The sequence below is a fragment of the Ranitomeya variabilis genome, chromosome 3, assembly GCF_051348905.1.
Source record: "Ranitomeya variabilis isolate aRanVar5 chromosome 3, aRanVar5.hap1, whole genome shotgun sequence".
Classification (NCBI taxonomy): domain Eukaryota; kingdom Metazoa; phylum Chordata; class Amphibia; order Anura; family Dendrobatidae; genus Ranitomeya; species Ranitomeya variabilis.
Genome location: NC_135234.1, coordinates 196,785,386 through 196,811,135, shown reverse-complemented (window position 1 = coordinate 196,811,135; position 25,750 = coordinate 196,785,386).

Here is a 25,750-nt window from a genome sequence, read left to right as displayed (position 1 = left end):
GTGACCACGGTGGTCTCAGTGGTAACCGTGGGCCGGTCACAAGGGGGCACCCTGGCCACGGGGGACAACTTTTCGGGCACCCTAGGCAAGGGGGTCATGGAACTGTGCCTCTTGTGGACGTTCAGGGCAAACCACCCCTTCTCCCCAAGGTGCCGGGTGTAAACGACATCATCCCCCGGATAAAGATCCCGGCCTGGGTGGCCCTCCCTAAGATGTGACTCTACATCTCGCCGGTTAACAAAAACTTTGGCATATAGACCCGGTTCCTTTATAAAGCCCCAGCCTCCACGGAGCTTAAAGTCAATGACGGTGCCCTGTCTGCGCGGGGCCTGCTGAGCAACGGGATCCTTGCGGGCCCGGTCCTTAACCGCCAGGTCTTTTTGATGGTGAGCCTCCAGCCCGGCCTGGTATGTCTTCTCCTCCTCTTTCCACTGTTGCTCTAGCTGGACCCGGTATTCCTCCCAGCTTAAGGCCTGTACCATCTCCCCTTCCTGGGTCTCCACCCCGGGGAACCCCATAAGGTTAGAGCCCGGGTTCATCCAGCGACACACTGTGCGCTCTGCACGGACTTCACACAGCAGGGTGGTTGGCGCGATCGGGGCCTTCATGCGGTGTTCCATGCCCGTGGCCTCTTCCCAGGGTAACAGGCGTTGGAGTCTATGGGTCCCGGGGAGAGGGGGCGCCGCAACGGGGCCTACTAGTAAGCCCTCGGCCGGTGGGACGGGGTCGGCGGACTCACCAGCCGATACAGAGGCCTCCTCCGCGGCAGATTCCTCCGGTGGTGTCGACGAGGGTCTCTGCGGCTGCTCCGGTGACGGTGCAGGAACCGACGCCTGAGGACCTTCTTCCGGCGCTGCCTGGTGCGGAGCCTGGGCCTTCATGTGCAGTTGGAGGAGTTGGTCGATCAGGCTCTCCATCTCGTCCCGCAGAAGTCCAGTGCTGTCCACGGAGAACGGGCTGCCGTGCTCATCCGGGTAGTTGGGGGAGATTTCCACTTCAACCCCACTGTCGGGTTCGGAGCTGCTGGCCATAGCGTCCTCCACGTGGGTCACTTCCTGGTCTTTTTCCCGCTCTCTCCTTCGTGGGCGGTGTCGTTTTCTCGGTCTCCGCCCTCCATTGAGGATTAGGAGGCGGATCTCTGCTGCTGACGGACACGTCCTCACGGTGCAGAAATATTTAGACTGGGCGGCCATTGCTTTTCGCGCTTTTCAGCTTGCCTACGCCCACTCCACGCCCCTCTTCTTCTCCTGCGCTCTCCTCAGCGCTATAATGGCGGCGGATTTTGGCGGTAAATGGCGCAGCACAGTCTTTGTAATAAAGTACAGTCCAAGCACAACAAATCACAGTTCCAAGGCACACATGACCTGATTCTTCAGGCTTAAGTAGATCCTGTTCATGACGCCAAGTTGTAGCGCCCCCACTGCCGCAGGGCCGAGGGGTACCCGGTGCCGGGCCTCTGAGTCTCAGCTCCGGGGTTGTCACGGTGGCTAGGCCCGGTCCATGACCCTGTCGTGGGGCGCACAGTGTAATAGGTATAACGGATGATGGTGATGAGGCTGTAGTGGTGCAGTGCAGTAAATAACGAGGACACCAGGTTGCAGTCTCTTTACCTCTTTACTGAAGATCTCTGGGTCCTCAGTCCAGAATATGGTTCACCAGGCTGCGCAAGTCCGGCCGGTCCAATGGCACCTCCAGAGTTCTCTTCACAGGTGGAAATCGGTGCCTTCCTTCTAGCGCTATGTGTTGCGGTCCTTCCCTGCTGTGCTTACGGAAAGTCCCCACAACTGTTGTGTCTGTTTCTTAAGTTCCCTCACAACTCAATTAGATGATGTTCTGCTAATTCTCCGTCCCTCCCTGGTGTTCTGTTTGGGACGGCACCCGTTTGACGGGTAGGCTCGGAGCTCTTCCGGGACCCTAGAGTCGCCCCTCTCCACAAGTTGCCCCCCAAGACTGCATAGGTGATTTAAGTTAGACAGCCCGCCTCAGACTGACTGTCCTGCCGCTGTTTGAAGTATTGCTTGAAGCTGAATATTATTATACTCCCTCGGCGTTCCGGCCACCGGTAGTGCGCCTCAGTAGGATGTTGCCTCGGTCTTACAGCACGACCCCTACTGGTATTTCTCCTTTTGCGTGATCTCGTTTCTCACTCAGCACAATCTATCTCTCTTCTAGTCCTTCCTTGGGCACCGCCACTACCCGGAGCAGGCACGGTCCCGTTACGTTCGTTCAAGTTGCCAAGCCTCTGTCAGGATCCCACCCCTGACAGAGACTCTACTGTATCTTCCCCCACAACACCCTCTGCCACAAGGTGTTGCCTGGTTCCAACCCAGTCAGCTTTCTGATCTAACTTCCTGCCTGTCCCCCAGTTTACCCACTATGGTGGGGAGTGGCCTAATGAATAGAACCTTTAGCTCCCCCCCGGAGGCCCGACTGTGAAATGTATTGGTGTCTGTGATACCTGATCAGATGAACTCCTTCAGTGCCATCAGACGTACCATAGCTCCCCTTAGTGGCGGAGCCACAGTACTGCAACGACCAGGACTCTGGGGCGCTGCACTAACATACGCTAACAGACACAGCAAACCTTGCCATAGCTCGCATTGATGTGCCATCCTGGTTGAGCTGCATTACCTGAGCCACTTTTGTGGGTTGTAGAGTTTGTCTCATGCTACCACGAGTGTGAAAGCACAACCAACATTCAAAAGTGACCAAAACATCAGCCAGAAAGCATTGGTACTGAAATGTGGTCTGTGGTCCCCACCTTCAGAACAGCTCATTTATTGAGTGTGTCTTGATAATTACCAATAATTTCCATCTGTTGTCTATTTTAGAATCTATCTGGAGAATCATAATGGCAGGTCAGTTTTAGCATTTAGTGAACCTAACAAAAAAGCCAAACAAAAAACAAGTATGGGATTGCCCTTTTTTGCAATTTCACCGCACTTGGAATTTTTTTCCTGTTTTCTAGTACGTGACATGCAAAAACCAATAATGTCATTCAAAAGTACAACTTGTCCTGCAAAAACAAAGCTCTCACATGGCCATATTGACAGAAAACTAAAAAAGTTATGGCTCTGGGAGTGAGGGGAGTGAAAAACTTAAACGCAAAACTGAAAAAAGCTGGGGTCAAGAAGTGGTTATAGGGGTGGGGCATACACCAGTCTCTGCCACCCCTTAGCTGCATGTATTTCTTTGCAGCTGAATGCTCCGTTGCCGAGTGCCGGTGGCTGTGCCGGGTATTGATGCAAGAGACTCTTGCGAGTTTCTCGCATTGCACTCGCAAGTGTGACACCGGCCTAACATGTTAAATCATTTTTTCCAAGTCAAATGTGACCAAAGCTTTTTATCGCTTAGCTCAATATCATGGACATGTACAGAATTATGTTTTTTTTGTTACGTTTGGAGAGGGCCCAGGAGCTGAGCTTTCTTCATATGTGGCAGCTACTGGCTATATTATATGACTCTCACAGCGGTGTTTAAATTGAATGCTTAGTGGTGGTCGCACATCACCTCTCTTTACTTCTGGTGATGCAAAATTGCCGCATGCTCATGGGGTACTATGGAAACCAGGGGTCTGCTGAATACCCCCATTGTTGCAATCTTTGATCTTGTATCAAGCTCAGATAGAGTATGTGCTGAGCTAAAAGTGAAAGTAAAAAATAATAAGTTTTAACAAATATGAAACAAATTGGGAAAATAACTTTGAATCATACCCCTTTTCACTCGGACAAAATAAATAACGTATTTTTCATCTCTGTGTTCATTAAATTCCGATCAAAATATAAAATTAATTCATTCAATCCGTAAATGTTGTACTGAGATGGAGAATTGCTGTTTTTTGGTCTGAATTCCTCCTTAAAAATGCAGTAAAACAGATATAAATGTCATATCTACTCCAAATTACCTCCCCAAAAAAGCATAACCAAGTACAATTGCCAGAAAAATAAAAATGTTACAGATTTCTAGGAGATATACCATAAGGAAACAGCCTTACCAAAACCTGTCAGATGACAAATGCAAGGATGCAGCAGGCCCCCACTATAAAGGCACGGGCAGCACAGGTGCAAACTACTGATAGAAACAGCCAGCCACACACCTACCAGATTTCTAGGAAATGGCAACACAAACAAAAAACTAATTTTTTGAATATTTCTGATTTTTTTCATGAAAAATCTAAACACGTTTGGTGTGATCAAAAATGTACTAAACTTAAGAATGATGATTCACAGTAAATTTACCACTGAATATACACCATAAAAATAAATCCCCAAAAACCCTGGCGGAATTGCATTTTTTTCACAATTTCACCTCATTCGGAATATCTTTTCTATATTGAGATACATTTAGTGTTAAAACTAATGACATACTGTATTTTGTGGACTATAAAAATCATAAGACTCGCCACAAATTTTGGAGAGGAAAACATTTTTTTTTAATAAAATGTTGGTGCGTCTTATAGTGCGCTTTTACGTTAGCTTACCGGGGGCAGTTGCTGTGGAGTGGGGTACAAGGAGGCAGTGTCACTACTGAAGGAAGCTGGCAGCTGTGGCAGAAGTGGGGCGATGCTGCTTGCCCCGGACTGGGAGGAGGAGGTGTTTGGCTGTTCGAGACTGCAGTGGGACCCGGGCTTTTTCAAATTATCAGGAGTCCCCGCATGACCCATTCTTTTCACTGTGGTGGACGTCGGGAAAATAGCCATCGGAGGTGGCGCATGAGCAGATTAAGATCTTGGTAGCCGAGATCTCAATCTGTACCTGTGCCTTCTCCGGCTGCCATTTTCCCAAAGTCCACTGCAGTGAAAAGGATGAGAAATAAGGGGACTCCTGACTAGTGTTGAACGATACCTTCCGATATTTGAAAGTATCGGTATCGGATTGGATCGGCCGATATCCAAAAAATATCGGATATCGGCGATACCGATACCCGATACCAATACAAGTCAATGGGACACAAATATCGGAACGTAATAGGGAGCGATCCTGGATGGTTCCCAGGGTCTGAAGGAGAGGAAACTCTCCTTCAGGCCCTGGGATCCATATTCATGTAAAAAATAAAGAATAAAAATAAAAAATATGGATATACTCACCCCTCCGACGAACCCTGGCTGTCACCGCTGCAAGCGTCTGCCTCCGTTCCTAAGAATGCAGAGAGTGAAGGACCTTGGATGACGTTGCGGTCACGTGAGCGGTCACATGAGCGGTCACGCGACCAATCACAAGACTGCGACATCATCGCAGGTCCTACACTCACTGCATTTTTAGGAATGGAGGCTGCCGGTTGCAGCCAGGGGCCGTCGGTGGGTGAGTATATCCATATTTTTTATTTTTATTCTTTATTTTTTACACGAATATGGATCCCAATTCCGATTTCCGATATCCCCAAAATATCGGAACTCGGTATCGGAATTCCGATACAGCGAATATCGGCCGATACCCGATATTTGCAGTATCGGAATGCTCAACACTACTCCTGACATTTTGTAAAAGCCTGGGTCCTCCTCAGCCTCGCACTGGAAAACGCCCCACCTCCCATCCCATGGCCCGCAGCATCGCCCCACTCCTGCCAGTGCTGCTGCCAGCTTCCTGTAGCAGTTCCCCTGCCTTCTGGGATGCAGCTACATTGCAGCTGCGTCTTCTGCCTGGTAACCTTTATTCGGATTAAAAGATGCACCTCCATTTTCCCCTCCAAAAAAGGTTGGAAAAAGTGAAATCTTATAATTAGAAAAATACTGTAATTCAAAACTATAATTTGTCCTGCAAAAACAAACCTTCGTATAGCTATGGCAATGGAAAAATAATAGAGTTATGGCTCTTAGAAGAAGAGGAAAAAAACCAAAGTGCAAAAATTGTAACTTAGTTGCAAAGTGGAGAGGTTAATGAAAAGCGATAAGATTCTGGTACAGTGTATCTACATAGGTAGTAGTTAGGATTAATATGAGTGGTGGGGCAGACTTATATTGGTTTAAGCCAGACTTTGGTAAAGGGCGGCCCCACGGACCGACACAGCCATGGGGCTGGAAACCAGAGGTCCACACAGTGCCTGTCCACTCACTGTCTCCGGTGCTGGCTGCAATGGCGGGGGAGGGAGAACAGAAGCAGAGAGCCGGGAAAACAGGACTGAAGTGAGTATATGGTCTTCATTTTTTTCATGTGTATGGGGTGTTTGGGTGGACACGGGAAGGCTACGGGGCTGTCGTGCAGAACATGGGGATGCTAGGGGGTGACATGCTGCACATGGGGATGCCTAGGGGTGTGTCTTGCTGCACATGGGGAGGCTATGGGGATGTCATGCTGCACATGGGAAGGCTATTGGGATGTCGTGTTGCATATGGAAATGCTATGGGGGTGTCATGCTGCACAAGGGGAGGGTATGAGGGTGTCATGCTGCACATGGGGTGGGTATGAGAATGTCATGCTGCACATGGGGAGCGTATGAAGGTGTAATGCAGCACATGAGGAGGCTATGGGGGTGATATGAGGCCCATAGTTAAACTATGGGGGTGACATGCTGCACATGGGGATGCTAAGGGGGTGAAATGCTGCACATCAGGAGGATATGAGGTGACATGCTGCACATGGGGAGGCTATGGTGGTGACATGCTGCACATGAGGAGGCTAAGGGGGTGAAATGCTGCACATCGGGAGGATATGAGGTGACATGCTGCACATGGGGAGGACATGCTGCACATGGGGAGGCTATGGTGGTGACATGCTGCACATGGGGATGCTATGGGGATGTCATGCTGCACATGGGGAGGCTATGGGGATGTCATGCTGCATATGCGGAGGTTATGGGTGTGTCATGCTGCACATGGGGAGGCCATGGTGGTGACATTTTGCACATGGGGAGCCTATTTGGTAACATGCTGCACATGGGAAGGCTATGGGGTAACATGCTGCACATGCAGAGGCTATGAGGGTGTCATGCTGCACATGGGAATGATTTGGGGGTGACATGCTGCACATTGGGGAGGCTATTGGGGTGTCATGCTGCACATGGGGAGCCTATGGGGGTCTCATGCTGCACATGGGGAGCCTAAGGGGGTGTCATGCTGCACATGGGGAGGCTTTGGGGTGTCATGCTGCACATGGGGAGGCTATGGGGTGACATGCTGCATATGGGGAGGCTATGGGGGCCTTATGCAGTATATGGGGAGGCTATGGGGGCTTCATACACTATATGGGGAGGCTATGGTGGCCTCATGCAGTATATGGGCAGGCTATGGGGGCATTAATCATTATATGGGGAGGCTGTGTGGGGCTCATGCTGTATATAGGGAGGCTCTGTGGGGCTCATGTTGTATATGAGGAGGCTGTATGGGAATTTTACAATATAAAAGGAGGTGTGGGTGGGCTCATACGATATACAGAACAGGCTGTACTTCAAACGATATATAGGGGGGTGTCAGCATACTTAATTCTGCTCAATATTAAGTGATACATTATTAATATAATTATCAATAATATATTGATCTTATGTTGTGAATTCCGTTCTGGAGCTCCCTCCTGTGGTTGCTAATGGTATTTTTGTGAGTTCTGCCCTTGGGCTTCCTCTGGTGGTTTCGAGTGGAACTGCTGCTCCTTTAGGTAGCTGTAGCAGCTGCCTTCACTAATCGCCTTGCCTGGGTTTGTTATTTAAACCTGCTCTGGGCTTTAGTTCATGCCAGCTGTCAATGTCTTAGGTTGGATTTGGTTTTCTCCTTGGATTTCTCATATGGCCTGTCCTTGTCAGCAAAAGATAAGTTTTTGCTAGTTCTTGTTTGTCCATTTGCTTTGGACTCTATTGCTCTGCAAATATGTCTCTTTTTGTCCAGCTTGTCACTATGTCATATTCAGGCTAGCTGGAAGCTCTGGGAAAGCAGATTTGCCCCTCCACACCGTGAGTCGGTGTGGAGTTCATTTTTGTAAACTCTGCGTGGATTTTGTAGTTTTTATACTGACCGCACAGTATCCTTTTCTCTCTGTCAAGTTTAGTATTGGCCTCCTTTGCTGATATCTGATTTCATTTCTGTGTACATCATTTCCCTCTCCACTCACAGTCAATATTTGTGGGGGGCTATCTTTTCTTTTGGGGTTTTCTCTGAGGCAAGATAGCTTTCTATTTCCTTCTTTAGGGGTAGCTAGTTCTTAGGCTGTGAGGAGGTGTCTAGGGAGAGTCAGGAACATCCCACGGCTATTACTAGTGTTATTGTTAGGATTAGGGACTGTGGTCAGTAGAGTTACCACCTCCTCAGAGCTCGTTCCATGTTGCGTTTTAGCCACCAGGTCATATCAGTGTGGCCTCTTAACCACCAGGTCATAACAGTACAGCTGGCCAGCAATGTGTTAAATGCATCTCAAAAGAGGGAAAAGAAAGTTCTGAGTCATTTTTTTTCCTTTGTAGCTTGTTTTGTCTTTTTTTTCCCCTTAATCTCTGGGTGGTTCAGGATTTTGGTGCTGATATGGAGGTTCAGGGTCTGTCCTTGCGCGTGGATCAACTCGCTGCAAGGGTACAGAGTATTCAAGATTATGTTGTCCAGACTCCGGTATTAGAGCCTAGAATTCCTATTCCTGATTTGTTTTCTGGGGATAGATCTAAATTTTTGAACTTTAAAAATAATTGCAGATTGTTTTTTGCTCTGAGACCCCGTTCCTCTGGTGATCCCATTCAGCAGGTGAAGATTGTTATTTCTTTGCTGCGTGGCGACCCGCAGGACTGGGCATTCTCCCTTGAGCCAGGAAATCCTGCATTGCTCAATATTGACGCATTTTTTCAAGTGCTCGGATTGCTGTATGACGAGCCTAATTCTGTGGATCAGGCAGAAAAAACTTTGCTGGCTCTGTGTCAGGGTCAGGAAGCAGCAGAAGTATACTGCCAGAAATTTAGAAAGTGGTCTGTGCTCACAAAATGGAATGAGTATGCCCTGGCTGCGATTTTCAGAAAGGGTCTTTCTGAAGCCCTTAAAGATGTTATGGTGGGGTTTCCCACGCCTGCTGGTCTGAATGAGTCAATGTCTTTGGCCATTCAGATTGATCGGTGGTGGTGGTGGTGCACCATATGGCAGTGTCCTCTGAGCAGATTCCTGAGCCTATGCAATGTGATAGGATTTTGACTAGAGCAGAAAGGCAGAAATTCAGACGTCAGAATGGCCTGTGTTTTTACTGTGGTGATTCTGCTCATGCCATTTCTGATTGCCCTAAGCGTACTAAGAGGGTCCCCGGGTCTGTTACTATTAGTACTGTGCAGCCTAAATTTCTTTTGTCTGTTACCCTGATTTGCTCATTGTCGTCCTTTTCTGTTATGGCATTTGTGGATTCTGGCGCTGCCCTGAACTTAATGGACTTAGAATTTGCCAAGCGCTGTGGTTTTTCCTTGGAGCCTTTGCAGAGCCCTATTCCCTTAAGGGGGATTGATGCTACACCATTGGCCAAGAATAAACCTCAGTACTGGACACAGTTAACCATGTACACGGCTCCAGCACATCAAGAAAATATTCACTTTTTGGTGTTGCATAATTTGCATGATGTTGTTGTGCTGAGTTTTCCATGGTTATAGGTACATAATCCAGTGCTGGATTGGAGATCTATGTCTGTAACTGGTTGGGGTTGTCAGGGGATACATAGTGATATTCATTGATGTCCATTTCCTCATCCTCTTCTTCTGAAGTTCCTGAGTATTTGTCGGATTTCCAGGATATATTTGATGAGCCCAAGTCCAGTTCCCTGCCTCCTCATAGGGACTGCGATTGTGCCATTAATTTGATTCCTGGCTGTAAGTTCCCTAAGGGCCGACTTTTCAATCTGTCTGTGCCAGAGCATGCCGCTATGCGGAGTTATATAAAGGAGTCCTTGGAGAAGGGGCATATTCGCCCATCTTCGTCACCGTTGGGAGCGGGATTTTTTTTTGTTGCCAAGAAGGATGGCTCCTTGAGACCCTGTATAGATTATAGCCTTCTCAATAAGATCATGGTCAAATTCCAGTACCCTTTACTTTTACTTTCTGATTTGTTTGCTCGGATTAAGGGTGCCAGTTGGTTTACTAAAATCGACCTTCGAGGGGCGTATAATCTCGTGCGTATTAAACAAGGTGATGAATGGAAAACAGCATTTAATACGCCCGAAGGCCATTTTGAATATCTTGTGATGCCATTTGGGCTCTCTAATGCTCCATCGGTATTTCAGTCCTTTATGCATGATATCTTCCGGAATTATCTGGATAAATTCATGATTGTGTATTTGGATGATATTTTGGTTTTTTCCGATGATTGGGAGTCTCATGTGAAGCAGGTTAGGATGGTGTTTCAGGTCCTTTGTGCTAATGCATTGTTTGTGAAGGGGTCTAAGTGCCTCTTTGGAGTTCAGAAGGTTTCTTTTTTGGGTTTCATTTTTTCTCCCTCGGCTATTGAAATGGACCCTGTTAAAGTCCAGGCCATTCATGATTGGACTCAACCCACATCTGTAAACAGCCTTCAAAAATTTTTGGGCTTTGCTAATTTTTATCGTCGCTTTATTGCTAATTTTTCTAGTGTGGTGAATAGTGTTGAGCATTCCGATACCGCAAGTATCGGGTATCGGCCGATATTTGCTGTATCGGAATTCCGATACCGAGATCCGATACTTTTGTGGTATCGGGTATCGGTATCGAAACAACATTAATGTGTAAAAGAAAGAATTAAAATAAAAAATATTGCTATACTCACCTCTCCGACGCAGCCTGGACCTCACCGAGGGAACCGGCAGCGTTCTTTGCTTAAAATGCGCGCTTTTCCTTCCTTCCGTGACGTCACGGCTTCTGATTGGTCGCGTGCCGCCCATGTGGCCGCGAAGCGACCAATCACAGCAAGCCGTGACGTAATTTTCAGGTCCTTCTAGGCATTCAGTATTTTAAAATTACGTTCCGGCTTTGTGATTGGTCGCGTCGCGGTCACATGGGCGACGCGACCAATCACAAGCCGTGACGTCACGGGAGGCAGGAGACGCGCGCATTTTAAAATGCGCGCGTGTCCAGCCTCCCGTGACGTCACGGCTTGTGATTGGTCGCGTCGCCCATGTGACCGCGACGCGACCAATCACAAGCCAGAACGTAATTTTAAAATCCTGAAGGACCTGAAATTACGTCACGGCTTGCTGTGATTGGTTGCGTCGCGGCCACATGGGCGACGCGACCAATCACAAGCCGTGACGTCACGGGAGGCTGGACACGCGCGCATTTTAAAATGCGCGCGTCTCCTGCCTCCCGTGACGTCACGGCTTGTGATTGGTCGCGTCGCCCATGTGACCGCGACGCGACCAATCACAAAGCCGGAACGTAATCTTAAAATACTGAATGCCTAGAAGGACCTGAAAATTACGTCACGGCTTGCTGTGATTGGTCGCGTCGCGGCCACATGGGCGGCACGCGACCAATCAGAAGCCGTGACGTCACGGAAGGAAGGAAAAGCGCGCATTTTATTCAAAGAACGCTGCCGGTTCCCTCGGTGAGGTCCAGGCTGCGTCGGAGAGGTGAGTATAGCAATATTTTTTATTTTAATTCTTTATTTTACACATTAATATGGTTCCCAGGGCCTGAAGGAGAGTTTCCTCTCCTTCAGACCCTGGGAACCATCAGGGATACCGTCCGATACTTGAGTCCCATTGACTTGTATTGGTATCGGGTATCGGTATCGGATTAGATCCGATACTTTGCCGGTATCGGCCGATACTTTCCGATACCGATACTTTCAAGTATCGGACGGTATCGCTCAACACTAGTGGTGAAGCCTCTGACCGATTTGACAAAGAAAGGCGCTGATGTGATGAATTGGTCCTCTGCGGCTGTTGAGGCCTTTCAGGAGCTTAAACGTCATTTTACTTCTGCCCCTGCGTCAGCCAGATGTTTCTCTCCCTTTTCAGGTTGAGGTTGATGCTTCTGAGATTGGGGCAGGGGCCGTTTTGTCTCAGAGAAATTCTGATGGCTCTTTGATGAAACCATGTGCTTTCTTCTCCAGAAAGTTTTCGCCTGCTGAGCGTAATTATGATGTCAGCAATTGGGAGTTGTTGGCTTTGAAGAGGGCATTTGAGGAGTGGTGACATTGGCTTGAGGGAGCCAAGCATCGCGTGGTGGTCTTGACTGATCATAAAAATCTGATTTACCTCGAGTCTGCTAAGCGGTTGAATCCTAGACAAGCTCGGTGGTCTCTGTTTTTCTCCCGTTTTGATTTCGTGGTCTCGTATATTCCGGGATCTAAGAATGTGAAGGCTGATGCCCTTTCTAGGAGTTTTTTGCCTGATTCTCCGGGGGTTCTTGAGCCGGCTGGGATCCTCAAGGAGGGGGTGATTCTTTCTGCCATCTCCCCTGGTTTGCGGCGGGTACTTCAGGAGTCTCAGGCTGATAAACCTGACCGCTGTCCAGTGGGGAAACTGTTTGTTCCTGATAGATGGACTAGCAGGGTAATTTCTGAGGTTCATTGTTCGGTGTTGGCTGGTCACCCTGGGATTTTCGGTACCAGAGATTTGGTGGCTAGGTCCTTTTGGTGGCCTTCCTTGTCGCGGGATGTGCGTTCGTTTGTGCAGTCCTGTGGGACCTGTGCTCGGGCTAAGCCTTGCTGTTCCCGTGCCAGTGGGTTGCTTTTGCCCTTGCCTATTCCTGAGAGGCCCTGGACGCATATTTCCATGGATTTTATTTCTGATCTTCCTGTTTCTCAGAAGATGTCTGTCATCTGGGTGGTTTGTGACCGGTTTTCTAATATGGTCCATTTGGTACCTTTGCCTAAGTTGCCTTCCTCCTCTGATTTGGTTCCATTATTTTTTCAGCATGTGGTTCGTTTGCATGGTGTTCCGAAGAATATTGTGTCTGATAGAGGTTCCCAGTTCGTTTCTAGGTTTTGGCGGTCTTTTTGTGCTAGAATGGGCATTGATTTGTCTTTTTCTTCAGCATTCCATCCTCAGACAAATGGCCAAACGGAGCAAACCAATCAGACCTTGGAAACATATTTGAGATGCTTCTTGTCTGCTGATCAGGATGATTGGGTGACCTTTTTGCCGTTGGCCGAGTTTGCCCTTAATAATCAGGCTAGTTCGGCTACCTTGGTTTCGCCTTTCTTTTGTAACTTTGGTTTTCATCCTCGTTTTTCTTCAGGACAGCTTGAGCCTTCTGACTGTCCTGGTGTGGATTCTGTGGTGGACAGGTTGCAGCAAATTTGGACTCATGTGGTGGACAATTTGACATTGTCTCAGGAAAAGGCTCAACGTTTTGCTAACCGTCGTCGGTGTGTTGGTCCCCGGCTTCGTGTTGGGGATCTGGTCTGGTTGTCTTCTCGTCATGTTCCTATGAAGGTTTCTTCCCCTAAGTTCAAGCCTTGCTTTATTGGGCGAAGTAAGGAAGGCGTTCCAGCTCCATAAAATTCAAATGCTTTATTTCTCCATTAAAAATTGGTGTAGTACAAACAGTCCTTGCCTTAGCGCAAAAGTCCAAGTACAGAGTACATGCGACGCGCTTCGACCGTACCCGATCTTAGTCAATGCATTGACTAAGATCGGGTACGGTCGAAGCGCGTCGCATGTACTCTGTACTTGGACTTTTGCGCTAAGGCAAGGACTGTTTGTACTACACCAATTTTTAATGGAGAAATAAAGCATTTGAATTTTATGGAGCTGGAACGCCTTCCTTACTTCGTTATGTATATCCATCTTAGTCCAAGATGATGTTCCGTGCACCTGCCTGGATTAGTGAGCTGGCTGTGGCTTCTTATAGCCTTTTCTTTTTGCACATTTGCTTTATTGGGCCTTATAAGATTTCTGAAATTATCAATCCGGTGTCTTTTCGTTTGGCCCTTCCAGCTTCTTTTTCCATTCATAATGTGTTCCATAGATCCTTGTTGCGGAGATATGTGGTACCTATGGTTCCCTCCGTTGATCCTTCTGCTCCGGTGTTGGTTGAGGGGGAATTGGAATATGTGGTGGAGAAGATTTTGGATTCTCGTTTTTCGAGGCGGAAGCTTCAGTATCTGGTCAAGTGGAAGGGTTATGGCCAGGAGGATAATTCTTGGGTTGTTGCCTCCGATGTTCATGCTGCCGATTTGGTTCGTGCTTTCCATTTGGCTCGTCCTGATCGGCCTGGGAGCTCTGGTGAGGGTTCGGTGACCCCTCCTCAAGGGGGGTACTGTTGTGAATTCCGTTCTGGAGCTCCCTCCTGTGGTTGATAATGGTATTTTTGTGAGTTCTGCCCTTGGGCTCCCTCTGGTGGTTTCGAGTGGAACTGCTGCTCCTTTAGGTAGCTGTAGCAGCTGCCTTCACTAATCGCCTTGCCTGGGTTTGGTATTTAAACCTGCTCTGGGCTTTATTTCATGCCAGCTGTCAATGTATTAGGTTGGATTTGGTTCTCTCCTTGGATTTCTCATATGGCCTGTCCTTGTCAGCAAAAGATAAGTTTTTGCTAGTTCTTGTTTGTCCATTTGCATTGGACTCTATTGCTCTGCAAATATGTCTCTTTTTGTCCAGCTTGTCACTATGTCATATTCAGGCTAGCTGGAAGCTCTGGGAAAGCAGATTTGCCCCTCCACACCGTGAGTCGGTGTGGAGTTCATTTTTGTAAACTCTGCGTGGATTTTGTAGTTTTTATACTGACCGCACAGTATCCTTTTCTCTCTGTCTATCAAGTTTAGTATTGGCCTCCTTTGCTGATATCTGATTTCATTTCTGTGTACGTCATTTCCCTCTCCACTCACTCACAGTCAATATTTGTGGGGGGCTATCTTTCCTTTTGGGGTTTTCTCTGAGGCAAGATAGCTTTCTATTTCCTTCTTTAGGGGTAGCTAGTTCTTAGGCTATGAAGAGGTGTCTAGGGAGAGTCAGGAACATCCCACGTCTATTACTAGTGTTGTTGTTAGGATTAGGGACTGCGGTCAGTAGAGTTACCACCTCCTCAGAGCTCGTTCCATGTTGCGTTTTAGCCACCATGTCATATCTGTGTGGCCTCTTAACCACCAGGTCATAACATCTTAACATTGAGTAGAATTAATTTCAGCCAATTGGTTTGTCCCTCCAAACACTAGTCATGGTCTCTCATGTGTGCCCTCAGGAAAATTAATTGCCCACCCCTGGTTTAGGCAATTCTGGTCATGGGTCCTTGGGCATGACAATATATAGTGAACTCACTAGACCACTGATGGTGCAGTAGAAGCTGTATACACAATACTCAATAGACAGGATGATAAGCTTCAAATACCAGAGGTACAGAGGTATTTATTAAAGAAAGCTTAAAAAAAAGAGAAATGGTGCCTGAAGAGAGAACCCTCTGGATCATGACACTGTACCACATAGTGGGCCACAGGGCAAGGTATACCCCAATACAGAGATTCCCCCCGTCGCGACACCAGGAGGCCCAAATGCCATAAATTTCGGACCAGAAGGACGACCCGTACAGACCGTATAGTAGAGAATGTGGAATACTAGCTAAGTCGGTGGAAAGAATCTTGGAAGCTCTGTGTAATCCCAGAAAAGCTGATCCAGCTGGTAGAGGTATCTGGATGGTTCCATGAGGAGAGGCTTGGACATCCTGGAATGGAATTCAGAGTGTCCAGAGGGATCCAGGATAGGGAACTGCCAGCAGAGGATTCTGAGAAGACAGAGGTAATGTTAACAATGCAAATCAACAGTCTTAAAATCAAAGAGCACAGCCTGAGCAGGAGGCAACAATCCACACAATGAACACATTGCCCAGGCACCTCCCTTAACCCCGAGGGTGGTTTGCACGTTAATGACCGTGCCAATTTTTACAATTCTGACCACTGTCCCTTTATGAGGTTATAACTCTGGAACGCCTCAACAGATCTTGGCGATTCTGACACTTTTTTCTCGTAACATATTGTACTTCATGATAGTGGTATAATTTCTTTGATATTACCTGCGTTTATTTGTGAAAAAAACTGAAATTTGGCGAAAATTTAGAAAATTTTGCAATTTTCCAAATTTGAATTTTTATGCAATTAAATCACAGACATATGTCTCACAAAATACTTTATAAGTAACATTTTCCACATGTCTACTTTACATCAGCACAATTTTGGAACCAAAATTTTTTTTTGTTAGGGAGTTATAAGGTTTTAAACTTGACCAGCAATTTCTCATTTTTACAACACTATTTTTTTTAAGGGACCACATCTGTTGTGAACTATATTTGTTGGCTCCCTCTTGTGGTCACTAGCGGTATGGCACTTGGATTATCCTTCCCCAGGTTGGTACCCACCTGGTTCATTAGGCCTTGGGTGTTCCTATTTAGACTTCCTGGAAACTCAGTCTAGTGCCTGGAATCGATGTAATCAGTCTATCTCTGTTTTCCTCCTGACTCCTGGTCCCTGAGTTTTGCAAGATAAGCTAAGTTCTGCTTTCTTATTTTTGTCCTTTTGCATTTGCTCTTATTTTGTTCCAGCTTGTTCAAAATGTGATTTCTGTTTTTGCTGGAAGCTCTAGGGGGCTGATATTCTCCCCCCACACCGTTAGTCGGTGCGGGGGTTCTTGGATCTTCAGCGTGGATATTTTTATAGGGTTTTTTGCTGACCGCATAAGTCCTCTTCCTATTTTCTGCTATTAATTAGTGGGCCTCTCTTTTCTAAATCTAGTTCATTCTTACGTTTGTCTTTCCTTCTTACCTCACCGTTATTATTTGTTGGGGGCTTGTATAATAACTTTGGGGTCTTTTCTCTGGAGGCAAGTGAGGTCTTATTTTCTCTGAAAGGGTTAGTTAGTTCTCCGGCTGGTGCGAGACGTCTAGAATCAATGTAGGTACGTTCCCCGGCTACTTCTAGTTGTTTTGCCAGGATCAGATATGCGGTCAGCCAAGTTACCACTTCCCTATGAGCTGGTTTTTGTGTTTGCGGACTTAGCTGGAACTCCTGAGATCCTCTACCACTAGGATCATAACAGTATTCCAGGCCAAAAAGAGAATATTTAATGCATTGCTGAAGCGGGATTAAAAGGAAAAAAAAGTTCTGAGTTTTTTTGTTTTTTTTCTCCTTCCCCTTTTTCTCTGAGTGGCTTGAAGCCCTGCTGCAGACATGAATGTTCAGACTCTGATTACTAGTGTGGATCAGCTTGCTGCCCGAGTGCAGGGCATTCAGGATTTTGTTACTTGTAGTCCTATGTCAGAGCCTAAGATACCTATTCCTGAGCTGTTCTCTGGAGATCGATTTAAATTTAGGAATTTTAGGAATAATTGTAAATTGTTTCTATCTTTGAGACCTCGTTCGTCTGGAGACTCAGCTCAGCAAGTTAAAATTGTTATCTCCTTCTTGCGTGGCGACCCTCAGGATTGGGCCTTCTCATTGGCGCCAGGAGATCCTGCAGTGGCAAATATTGATGCGTTTTTTCTGGCGCTCGGATTGCTTTATGAGGAGCCTAATCTTGAAATTCAGGCAGAAAAAGCATTGCTGGCTATCTCTCAGGGCCAGGATGAAGCTGAAGTGTATTGCCAAAAATTTCGGAAATGGTCCGTGCTTACTCAATGGAATGAGTGTGCTCTGGCCGCAAATTTCAGAGATGGCCTTTCTGAGGCCATTAAGAATGTGATGGTGGGGTTTCCCATCCCTACAAGTCTGAATGATTCTATGACTCTTGCCATTCAGATTGATCGGCATTTGCGGGAGTGCAAATCTGCTAATTCTCTGGCAGTATTGTCTGAACGGACACCTGACTCAATGCAATGTGATAGAATTCAGACTAAAACTGAACGACAAAATCATAGACGTCAGAATGGGTTGTGTTTTTACTGCGGTGACTCTACACATGTTATCTCAGCATGCTCTAAACGCCTAACAAAGGTTGTTAGTCCTGTCGCCATTGGTAATTTGCAGCCTAAGTGTGTTTTGTCTGTGACTTTAATTTGCTCATTGTCTTCCTACCCTGTTATGGCATTTGTGGATTCTGGTGCTGCCCTGAGTCTTATGGACTTGTCATTTGCCAAGAGCTGTGGTTTTGTCCTGGAGCCTTTGGAAAATCCTATTCCTCTTAGAGGAATTGATGCTACGCCATTGGCGGAGAATAAACCGCAGTATTGGACACAAGTGACCATGTGCATGACTCCTGAACATCGGGAGGTGATTCGTTTTCTTGTTTTGCATAAGATGCATTATTTGGTCGTTTTGGGTCTGCCATGGTTACAGACCCATAATCCAGTTTTGGATTGGAAGGCTATGTCTGTGTCAAGTTGGGGTTGTCAGGGAATTCATTGCGATTCCCCGCCGGTCTCTATTGCCTCTTCTACTCCTTTGGAAGTTCCAGAGTATTTATTGGACTATCAGGATGTATTCAGTGAGTCCAGGTCCAGTGCCCTTCCTCCTCATAGGGACTGTGACTGCGCTATAGATTTGATTCCTGGTAGTAAATTTCCTAAGGGACGATTATTTAATCTATCTGTACCTGAGCATGCCGCAATGCGTTCTTATATAAAGGAGTCTTTGGAGAAGGGACATATTCGTCCATCTTCTTCTCCTCTTGGTGCGGGATTCTTTTTTGTGGACAAGAAAGAATGGTCTTTGAGACCTTGTATTGACTATCGGCTTCTGAATAATATCACTGTCAAATTTAAGTATCCTTTGCCACTATTGTCGGACTTGTTTGCTCGGATTAAGGGTGCCAGTTGGTTCACCAAGATAGATCTTCGTGGTGCGTACAACCTTGTGAGCATTAAGCAGGGAGATGAATGGAAAACTGCGTTCAATACGCCCGAAGGTCATTTTGAGTACTTGGTGATGCCTTTTGGGCTCTCTAATGCTCCTTCAGTGTTTCAGTCCTTTATGCATGACATCTTCCAGAAGTATCTAGATAAATTTATGATTGTTTATCTGGATGATATTCTGTTTTTTTCTGATGATTGGGATTCTCATGTAAAGCAGGTCAGGATGGTGTTTCAGGTTTTGCGTGATAATGCATTGTTTGTGAAGGGCTCAAAGTGTCTCTTTGGAGTGCAGAAGGTTTCCTTCTTGGGTTTTATTTTCTCCCCTTCTACTGTGGAGATGGACCCAGTCAAGGTCCGAGCTATTCATGATTGGACTCAACCCACGTCTGTTAAGAGTCTTCAGAAGTTCTTGGGTTTTGCTAATTTCTACCGTCGTTTTATTGCTAATTTTTCTAGCGTTGTTAAACCTTTGACGGATATGACCAAGAAAGGTTCTGATGTTGCTAATTGGGCTCCTGCAGCCATAGAGGCTTTTCGGGAGCTGAAGCGCCGGTTTACTTCGGCGCCTGTTTTGTGCCAGCCTGATGTCTCACTTCCCTTTCAGGTTGAAGTGGATGCTTCTGAGATCGGTGCCGGAGCTGTTTTGTGGCAGAAAGGCCCTGGTTGCTCAGTGATGAGACCATGTGCTTTTTTCTCTAGGAAACTTTCGCCTGCTGAGCGGAACTTTGATGTTGGTAATCGGGAGTTATTGGCCATGAAGTGGGCATTTGAGGAGTGGCGTCATTGGCTCGAGGGAGCTAAGCATCGTGTGGTGGTCTTGACTGATTACAAAAATCTGATGTATCTCGAGTCTGCTAAGCGCCTGAATCCTAGACAGGCTCGTTGGTCGTTGTTTTTCTCCTGTTTTGACTTTGTGGTCTCGTACCTGTCTGGTTCAAAGAATGTGAAGGCTGATGCTCTTTCTAGGAGCTTTGTGCCTGACTCTCCCGGCGTCTCAGAGCCAGCTGGTATTCTTAAAGAGGGAGTAATCTTGTCGGCCATTTCTCCCGATTTGCGACTTTGTGTTGCAGAGATTTCAGGCTGGTAGACCTGACCCTTGCCCACCTGATAGATTGTTTGTTCCTGATAAATGGACCAGCAGAGTTATCTCTGAGGTTCATTCCTCGGTGCTGGCAGGGCATCCTGGGATTTTTGGTACCAGAGATTTGGTGGCTAGGTCCTTTTGGTGGCCTTCCCTGTCGCGGGATGTGCGTTCTTTTGTGCAGTCCTGTGGGATTTGTGCTCGGGCTAAGCCTTGCTGTTCTCGTGCCAGCGGGTTGCTTTTGCCCTTGCCCGTCCCGAAGAGGCCTTGGACGCACATTTCCATGGATTTGATTTCGGATCTTCCGGTGTCTCAAGGAATGTCTGTCATCTGGGTGGTGTGTGATCGTTTTTCCAAGATGGTCCATTTGGTGCCTTTGCCTAAGTTGCCTTCCTCTTCCGATCTGGTTCCTTTGTTCTTTCAGAATGTGGTTCGTTTGCACGGCATTCCTGAGAATATCGTGTCTGACAGACGATCCCAGTTTGTGTCCAGATTCTGGCGATCTTTTTGTGCTAAGATGGGCATTGATTTGTCATTTTCATCTGCCTTTCATCCTCAGACTAATGGCCAAATGGAGCGAACTAATCAGACGCTGGAGGCTTATTTGAGATGTTTTGTTTCTGCGGATCAGGATGATTGGGTGACCTTCTTGCCATTGGCTGAGTTTGCCCTCAATAATCGGGCTAGTTCCGCTACTTTGGTTTCGCCATTTTTCTGCAACTCTGGTTTTCATCCGCGTTTTTCCTCGGGTCATGTTGAACCTTTTGACTGTTCTGGGGTGGATTCCGTGATGGATAGGTTGCAGCAGATTTGGAATCATGTGGTGGACAACTTAAAGTTGTCACAGGAGAAGGCTCAGCGTTTTGCCAACCGCCGCCGCGGTGTGGGTCCCCGACTTCGTGTTGGGGATTTGGTTTGGTTGTCTTCTCGGTTTGTCCCTCTGAAGGTTTCCTCTCCTAAGTTTAAGCCTCGCTTTATTGGTCCTTATAAAATTTTGGAAGTCCTTAATCTGGTGTCTTTTAGTTTGGATCCTCCTGTGTCGTTTGCCATTCACAATGTGTTCCATAGGTCTTTGTTGCGGCGGTACGTTGTGCCTATGGTTCCTGCTGTTGAGCCTCCTGCTCCGGTGTTGGTTGAGGGCGAGTTGGAGTACGTGGTGGAGAAGATCTTAGATTCTCGTCTCTCTAGACGGAGGCTTCAGTATCTGGTCAAATGGAAGGGCTATGGTCAGGAGGATAATTCCTGGGTGGCCGCCTCTGATGTTCATGCGGCCGATTTGGTTCGTGCCTTTCACGCTGCTCATCCTGATTGCCCTGGTGGTCTTGGTGAGGGTTCGGTGACCCCTCCTTAAAGGGGGGGTACTGTTGTGAACTATATTTGTTGGCTCCTCTTGTGGTCACTAGCGGTATAGCACTTGGATTATCCTTCCCCAGGTTGGTACCTACCTGGTTCGTTAGGCCTTGGGTGTTCCTATTTAGACTTCCTGGAAACTCAGTATAGTGCCTGGAATTGATGTAATCAGTCTATGTCTGTTTTCCTCCTGACTCCTGGTCCCTGAGTTTTGCAAGATAAGCTAAGTTCTGCTTTCTTATTTTTGTCCTTTTGCATTTGCTCTTATTTTGTTCCAGCTTGTTCAAAATGTGATTTCTGTTTTTGCTGGAAGCTCTAGGGGGCTGATATTCTCCTCCCACACCGTTAGTCGGTGCGGGGGTTCTTGGATCTTCAGCGTGGATATTTTTATAGGGTTTTTTGCTGACCGCATAAGTCCTCTTCCTATTTTCTGCTATTAATTAGTGGGCCTCTCTTTGCTAAATCTAGTTCATTCTTACGTTTGTCTTTCCTTCTTTCCTCACCGTTATTATTTGTTGGGGGCTTGTATAATAACTTTGGGGTCTTTTCTCTGGAGGCAAGTGAGGTCTTATTTTCTCTGAAAGGGTTAGTTAGTTCTCCGGCTGGTGCGAGACGTCTAGAATCAACGTAGGTACGTTCCCCGGCTACTTCTAGTTGTTTTGCCAGGATCAGATATGCAGTCAGCCAAGTTACCACTTCCCTATGAGCTGGTTTTTGTGTTTGAGGACTTAGCTGGAACTCCTGAGATCCTCTACCACTAGGATCATAACACACATCTCATTTGAAGTCATTTTGAGGGGTCTATATGATAGAAAATAACCAAGTGTGACACCTTTCTAAAAACTGCACCCCACAAGGTGATCAAAACCACATTCAAGAAGTTTATTAACCCTTCAGGTGTTTCACAGGAACTTTTGGAATGTTTAAATAAAAATGAACATTTAACTTTTTGTCACAAAAAATTTAATTCAGCTCCAATTTGTTTTATTTTACCAAGGGTAACTGGAGAAAATGGTCCCCAAAAGTTGTTGTACAATTTGTCCTGAGTACGTTGATACCCCATATGTGGGTGTAAACCACTGTTTGCAGAGCTCGGAAGCGAAGGAGCGCCATTTGACTTTTCAATGCAAAATTGACTGGAATTGAGATGGGACGCCATATTGCTTTTGGAGAGCCCCTGATGTGCCTAAACATTGAAACCCCCCAAGTGACACCATTTTGGAAATTAGACCCCCTAAGGAACTTATCTTGATGTGTGGTGAGCACTTTGACTCATTAAGTGATTCATAGAAGTTTATAATGCAGAACCGTAAAAATAAAAAATCATATTTTTTCTCAATAATTATATTTTGCCCCCATTTTTTTATTTTCCCAAAGGTAAGAGAAGAAATTGGACCACAGAAGTTGTTGTCCTATTTGTCCTGAGTACGCTGATACCCCATATGTGGGGGTAAACCACTGTTTGGGCACATGGAAGAGCTCGTAAGGGAAGGAGCGCCGTTTGACTTTTCAATGCAAAATTGACTGGAATTGAGATGGGACGCCATCTTGCGTTTGGAGAGCCATTGATGTGCCTAAACATTGAAACCCCCCACAAGTGACACCATTTTGGAAAGTAGACCCCCTAAGGAACTTATCTAGATGTGTAGTGAGCACTTTGACACATTAAGTGATTCACAGAAGTTTATAATGCAGAGCCGTAAAAATAAAAAATCATATTTTTTCACAAAAATGATCTTTTCACCCCCTATTTTTTATTTTCCCAAGGGTAAGAGAAGAAATTGGACCCCAAAACTTGTTGTACAATTTCTCCTGAGTACGCTGATAAGCCATATGTGGGGGTAAACCACTGTTTGGGCGTATGGGAGAGCTCGGAAGGGAAGGAGAGCCGTTTGACTTTTCAATGCAAAATTGACAGGAATTAAGATGGGACGTCATGTTGCGTTTGGAGAGCCACTGATGTGCTTAAACATTTAAACCCCCACAAGTGACACCATTTTGAAAAGTAGACCCCCTAAGGAACTCATCTAGATGTGTTGTGAGAGCTTTGAACCCCCCATGTTTTTCCCTACAGTTTATAACGCAGAGCCGTGAAAATAAAAATTCCTTTTTTTTCCACAAAAATTATTTTGTAGCCCCCAGTTTAGTATTTTTCCAAGGGTAACAGTTGAAATTGGACCTCAAGAGTTGTTGTCCAATTTGTCCTGAGTACTCTGATACCCCATATGTGGGGGGGAACCACCGTTTGAACGCATGGCAGAGCTCGGAAGGGAAGGAGCGTCATTTGAAATGCATACTTAGATGGATTGGTCTGCAGGCGTCACATTGCGTTTGCAGATCCTCTAATGCACCTAAACAGTATAAACCCCCCACAAATGACCCCATATTGGAAACTAGACCCCCAAGGAACTTATCTAGATGTGTTGTAAGAACTTTGAACCCCCAAGTATTTCACTACAGTTTATAAAGCAGAGCCGTGAAAATAAAAAATCTTTTTTTTCCACAAAATTATTTTTTTGCCCCCAGTTTTGTATTTTCCCAAGGGTAACAGGAGAAATTGGACCCCAAAAGTTGTTGTCCAATGTGTCCTGAGTACGCTGATACCCCAATTGTTGGGGTAAACCCCTGTTTGGACGCACAGGAGAGCTCAAAAGGGAAGGAGCACTGTTTTACATTTTCAACGCAGAATTGGCTGGAATTGAGATCGGATGCTATGTCGTGTTTGGAGAGCCCCTGATGTGCCTAAACAGTGGAAACCCCCCAATTATAACTGAAACCCTGATCCAAACACATCCCTAACCCTAATACCAATGGTAACCTTAACCACACCCCTAACCCCGACACACCCATAACCCTAATCCCAACCTTATTCCCAACCGTAAATGTAATCCAAACCCTAACCCTAACTTTACCCCCTACCCTAACCCTAACTTTAGCCCCAACCCTAACTGTAGCCTTACCCCTAGCCCCAACCCTAAACCTAGCCCAAACCCTAGCCCAAACCCTTGCCCTAAACCTAGCCCTAACCCTAGCCCTAACCCTAGCCGTAACTGTTGTGAATTCTGTTGTGGGTTCTGCTCTTTGGCTCCCTCCGGTGGTTATAAGTGGTAGTGCTGCTGTTTGTCCTTCACAACAGTCATCAGCTGCTTCCACTTTGGACGGGGCTATTTAGCCTGGCTCCTTCCTTTAGTGAGTGCCAGTTGTCCATTGTTTTCTAGGGATCCACATCTCTGCTTGGTTTCTCCTTCTGGATTGTCCAAATCATCAAAGATAAGTCCTGTGTTATGGACCTGGTGGTTAGGTACACCTGGAATGACCTGATGGTTAAACTAGAAGTCAGGACGAGCTCTTGGAAGTGGGAACTCTGCTGACCGCAAATCCTAATCTTATAACACACACACTAGAAATAGCTGTGGAGCGTACCTAACTCTCCCTAGACGCCTCTTCACAGCCTAAGAGCTAACTACCCCTAAAGATAGGAAAATAAGCCTTACCTTGCCTCAGAGAAATTCCCCAAAGATAAAGGCAGCCCCCCACATATATTAACTGTGAGTTAAGAGGAAAGTCACAAACACAGGGATGAAACAGGTTTCAGCAAAGGAGGCCAGACTTACTAGATAGACTGAGGATAGGAAAGGGATCTATGCGGTCAGCACAAAAAACTACAAAAAGCCACACAGAGTGTGCAAAAAGACCCCCGCACCGACTCACGGTGCAGAGGTGCCACTCTGCAACCCAGAGCTTCCAGCTAGCAAGGCAATATCATGTTAGCAAGCTGGACAAGAACTTAGCAAGTACTAAGAAATATATTCAGTATACAATGAACAACAAATGAACTAGCAGGGACTTAGCTTCTGCTGGAGTAGACAGGTCATCAGAAAGATCCGAGAGAAATCTGAACCAGTGCTAATACATTGACAGCTGGCATGGAGTAACGATCTGAGTGGAGTTAAATAGAGAAGCCAGCCTAGCCGAAAACGAGGGCAGCTGCGGAAGCAACCTCAGAACCAGCAGTTCCACTCACAGCCACCAGAGGGAGTCCACGGACAGAACTCGCCAAAGTATCATTCATGACCACAGGAGGGAGTTCAAGAACGGAATTCACAACAGTACCCCCCCCTTGAGGAGGGGTCACCGAACCCTCACCAGAGCCCCCCGGCCAATCAGGACGAGCCAAATGAAAGGCACGAACCAACTCGGCCGCATGGACATCGGAGGCAAAAACCCAGGAATTATCCTCCTGACCATAGCCCTTCCATTTGACCAGGTACTGAAGTTTCCGTCTCGAAATACGAGAATCTAAAATCTTCTCCACCACATACTCCAACTCCCCCTCGACCAACACCGGAGCAGGAGGGTCAACGGAGGGAACCATAGGCGCCACATATTTCCGCAACAACGACCTATGGAAGACATTATGGATGGCAAAAGAAGCTGGAAGGGCCAAACGAAACGACACAGGATTGAGAATTTCAGAAATCTTATAAGGACCAATGAAATGAGGCTTAAACTTAGGAGAAGAAACCTTCATAGGGACATGACGAGAAGACAACCAAACCAAATCCCCAACACGAAGTCGGGGACCAACACAGCGATGGCGGTTGGTGAAACGTTGAGCCTTCTCCTGGGACAATATCAAATTGTCCACTACATGAGTCCAAATTTGCTGCAACCTGTCCACCACAGAAT